Source organism: Sinohyriopsis cumingii, chromosome 14 (assembly GCF_028554795.1).
Source record: "Sinohyriopsis cumingii isolate HCF-2022 chromosome 14, ASM2855479v2, whole genome shotgun sequence".
NCBI classification, from domain to species: Eukaryota; Metazoa; Mollusca; class Bivalvia; order Unionida; family Unionidae; genus Sinohyriopsis; species Sinohyriopsis cumingii.
Window position 1 is genome coordinate 126,762,399 of NC_142974.1, and position 5,066 is coordinate 126,767,464.

Consider the following 5,066-nt stretch of genomic DNA (forward strand, 5'->3'; position numbering starts at 1 on the left):
CCACAGAACAATCCAACCTAATGATTTTGCACCTAAGCTTGATCTGACATTTGTGAAAAGTTAGCTCCGTCCAGTTCATGTATATCCATCGGTCAGATATTATTAGCCGTCGAAGTGTAAAATGTTCTCAAGCATATGTCAATTAGTACCACGTACAGTAAATTTGTTATGGACAGCTTACTCTTAGTAAGAAACTATTAGCTGGAGGCCAATCAAAGGTACTTAAAATTGTTTCTCCAGCCAAAATCTATGTGCATCAAAAAGACACACAACTAGAAATTTCCACGCATCAAAAATGGGTTATGTTTAAGTTCCACGAGTCAAAACCCAAGGGTACACCTTTATTGAAAATCCTTAAACAGCTTTACTTAACAGCAATCTTTATTTTGCATACAAAAACAGAAACAAGACACATAAAAGATAGTGCTCTCACATCCATAAACATGGCTACAGCACACTTGTCAATTAATGTTTTCCTTCATTTTTAAACTTCAGAAAAATTATTGCTACAATGTACACCATGCAAACATTCTGTTAAATCAATGGCATGTTATACTATTAACCAATTACTGTTATTTGCCTGTATCACTTAGTCCTGTGTGTTTAAATTTTGTATTCTCATATTGTCTACCTTGTACCTAAATTCATTGCTATTAAGAATTACCTCACATGAAAGTGTTTACATATCGTTAGTGTGAATATCCCGTGACGAACAGACAATTCTTTTCAGTGCACAGAGTTTAAAATTGTATTATTTTCAGATCCAATGAAGCTGAAAACTGTGATATTGTCATATGATATCTATCACATACGTTGTTTAAAGAGAAAAAAAGCAGATAGATGAAAAAAACGGTTTCTTAATTTAAAAAACAAACAAATAAACATTGTAACTCACTTTTGTTGCTACCACTTGAAAATTAAAATCCAGGTCTGAGACCAAGTAAATGCATCAGCCAAGATGAATATTAAAACATATTAAGTAACAGTTTGTTAAATATACAGTATTTTATTGGATGCAACTAGTCAATCTCCAGTAACAGTCACCTGTAAAAACAGAAAAACAGAAACACAAATAATGACCAGAATATAACAAACACTTAACATGCTGCTAGAAGTTGATGTAAAACGTGTTGCTTACTTAGACAAATCTTGTATATTTTGTAATTGGTATTTACTTTACATAGAGAAGACAAAACCACAAAACTTCTATGTAAGGACTTACTTTAGCAGATTTACTGCACATGTTTGTTTCACAGTATCTAAAAATGACTACTTGCTTGGATGTGTTGTAGAGCTAATGTACCCTGTTTCATTTTTAAGTTAATGTCCTTTCAACAGTTCCTTTTATAAATCATCATTTCCTTGAAGAAAATATCTTGGGTACCTGTGGACTGTCTTGCTATAAACATGAACCCAATTTGAATAAATCATAAATCCTCTTGAAAAACTACATTAAGATTAATAATAATTAACATATATTTCAAACTATTTGATTCAAATTTCAAATATTCAGTAATTCCCACTATTTATCGATTTTGTTCTGGTATTTTCGGTTTGTTCCAGAATTTTAGTTTTGTTCCTGGCTATTCTAGTAAATAATTGGACTGTCTATTTTCATGTTTGACAGGATAAAAAGTGAAAAATTTCCAAACATGAACAGTCATCTTTCTTAAATTTAATTAGTATTATACCCAAGGAATTATGACGTGAATAATGAATAAGTTTTCTTGGAAAGCATTAAACCAATGCAGACTTGGAACAAAATATATTTTTTCTGCAATGATTTAAGAACTCGAAAAAATTCTCTTCCATACTAGAAGCAAGAAATCAACAAGAAGATATTCATTAGATATCACATGAAAAAATGATAGTAAAAAATTGCCCAAAACAATCAAAGGCTGGAATTTATTAACACAAATACTATTCACAACTGCTCATACATTTTTCAAAACCAATGTGGGAACATACTTGCTTTTACAAAATAATTTTATGCTGCAAAAGTTCATGATAGCTAGTGCAAAGATTTCATTTTGATGTAGTACAAAACCAAACGAAATCAAGTTACAAAATACAAATCTCAAAAGGATTATCACCAGCATGTATCCTATGCATGTACCTTCAAATGTATCCAATGTATGTATCTTCACATGTATCCCATGCATGTACCTTCACATGTATCCAATGCATGTACCTTCATATGTATCCTGTGCATGTACCTTCACATGTATCCTATGCATGTACCTTCAGATGTATCCTATGCAAGTATCTTCACGTGTCAAATGATGCCAATGTATGTATCTACACATACATCCTATGTATGTACCTTCACATCTAAATGATTAATCTCCAGTATGAATCCTACTGTGTCTCATCAAAACAAAACTATCCTTAAACAACTTATCACAAACTTCACATTTGAATGGTTCAAATTGGTTGACCTCCAGCATATATTCTCAAGTGTGTCTTCATGTTCTCTTTCTGGATGAAGATTTTATGTCAAATTTCACATTTAAATAGTTTTTTTCCCAGTATATATTCTCAACTGTCTGTTCAACACACTACCTCTCTAAAAGATTTCATACGAAACTTTACATTTGAATGGTTTATCACCAGTATGTATGTTCTTGTGCCTATTCAAAACATAATTGGACCTGAACTTTTTATCACAAAATTCACATTTGAATGGTTGATCTCCAGTATGTATTCTCATATGAGTCTTTAAGTTCCCTTTCTGGGTGAACATTTTATAACAAACTTCACATTTAAATGGTTTTTCTCCAGTATGTATTCTCAAGTGAGCCTTCAAGTGACTATTTTGGGAGAACATTTTATGACACAATTCACATTTGAATGGTTTGTCTCCAGTATGTATCCTAGTATGGCAGATCAGATCACTACTCTGTCTAAACGTTTTATAACAAACTTCACATTTGAATGGTTTATCTCCAGTATGTAACCTATTATGCGCTTTTAAAGCACTTAAGTCGCAAAAGAATTTATTACAAACTCTGCATTTATACGGTTTATCTCCTGTATGTATTCTCATGTGTGTCTTCAAATGACAACTGTAGATGAAAAATTTATCGCAAACTTCACATTTGAATGGTGTATCACCAATATGTATCTTCATGTGCTTCTTCAAAAACCTACTCACCCTAAACATTTTATTACACACTTCGCATTTGAATGGAGTTGCTCCAGTATGTATGCTCATGTGCATTTTCAAGGTACAGCTACGTCTAAACAACGTATCACAAACTTCACATCTGAATGTTTTATCTCCTGCATGTGATCTCCTGTGCATCTTCAAATCACTACCGTCCCGATCACGACTGAATGCTTTGTCTCCAGTATTTACGTTAGAGCCCATAAGGAGTTTAGTCTCAGTTCTTTTCCATATATTGTCTTTACTGTCAGCTGGTGAACTGAACAATATGTAAGAACGCATAAGGAAAGGGAAGTAACTCGAAGTTTCGCTCTAATTCTGAGTAGCTTAAACCTTCATAGTCCGAGTTTCCTCTGACCCTTGCCACCCCATTTTTTGATATTTGGACATTTATGTTGGGGTGTAGGGTCAGAGCGCATTCCCTATTGAAAAGTTGGAATTCGCCGACACCATTTGGTGTCGGCATGGGGTAGCCGCTTTCTAGCCGACCCAGCACACTTTAACGACCTTTCATCGAGATATACCTGCATGAAATCGATAGGAATATGATTTATTTTCTCAAAAATCGTGAGCATAGCAGTCGTCATGTCTTTAATCCGCTGACAGACTAGTCGAAAGTACGTCGTTGCTGAAATTTGACCTGGATCTGGTCATTTGCATTCCGAGTCACATGACTATACAAATCTCGGAACCTACATGTCAATGACATCAGAGGTCATATAGTCACGTGATATCGAAATAAACAAATTTCCCAAGTTGTTGTACATAGAATTTGGACATATTATATAGAAGTCACTTAATATTTATAAATAAATATAATGCACACTTAATTCTCAACATATTTATTCTGAGAGCAACGAACAGAAACCTGTCGGTATCGCAGCAGGGTGGAGAAAACCGTTTTCAAGAAGTACCCAACACGTGTCAGCGATGTTTTTGTCGGTGTCACGTGACTATCACATTGACACGTGCTCTTCATAGTGAATCTGGTTTTCTTCAAAATTTATGCAACATTTACAGATTTTCGTCGTTGTTTTCACAATAAATATTTTGAGAAGTTTATGTTTTATAACTTTTGTATAAAAATTACATTACTTTTATTTATATGTTCGATTTGTTTTCCTACAGCAACACTAGAAAAGATCTGTTGTTGATATCACGTGACTGATGACCTCTGCTGTCATTCAGATGTCGGCTGCGAGAGTTGTGTAGTCATGTGACTAGGAATACAAATGGCCAGATCCAGGTCAAATTTTAGCAACGACGTGCTTTCGTCTCGTGTATCAGGGGATTAAAGACATGACGAATGCTATGCTCACGATTTTTGAGAAAATAAATCATATTCCTATCGATTTCATGCAGGTATATCTCGATGAAGGTCGTTAAAGTGTGCTGGGTCGGCTAGAAAGCGGCTACCCCATGCCGACACCAAATGGTGTCGGCGAATTCCAACTTTTTGATAGGGAATGTGCTCTGACCCTACACCCCAACATAAATGTCCAAATATAAAAAAATGGGGTGGCAAGGGTCAGAGGAAACTCGGACTAAAACCTTCAGTAGGACTCACGGTACTAATTCAGTAACTAAAGTGAAAATATGCAAACACAATTAAACATTCAATAGTCTTAAAATTGCTGAGTTCTCATGATCCAACTTTACTTATTAATATAGAAACATTCTTCATAAACAGCTTTTGTGTAGAGAAAACGATATGACCGGAGGCATACTTTGCAACAGCATGTGTTTGAAACATATTCTTTCAATACCGAACCAAAGAGTAATGTGCTGATTTCAGCAACAAGTCTTTCAGCCTCAAGTCCGTCATGGGATTGAAATCCTATCTATAAAACAATGTCACTGGTGGTTTTATTTGGGGGGGGGGGGGGGAGGGTGTGACTTG

At 34.7% G+C, this 5,066-nt stretch overlaps 1 long non-coding RNA gene across 1 annotated transcript; it reads right to left on the minus strand.

Annotated features, from left to right (window-relative positions):
• Positions 1 to 327: 327 nt before the first annotated feature.
• Positions 328 to 3,442, minus strand: LOC149784798 (uncharacterized). Its single transcript, XR_016413958.1, has 2 exons — positions 2,117 to 3,442; positions 328 to 1,044 (listed from the first exon to the last, which is right to left on the minus strand). It is a non-coding gene; the product is annotated as an uncharacterized LOC149784798 (long non-coding RNA).
• Positions 3,443 to 5,066: the final 1,624 nt, after the last annotated feature.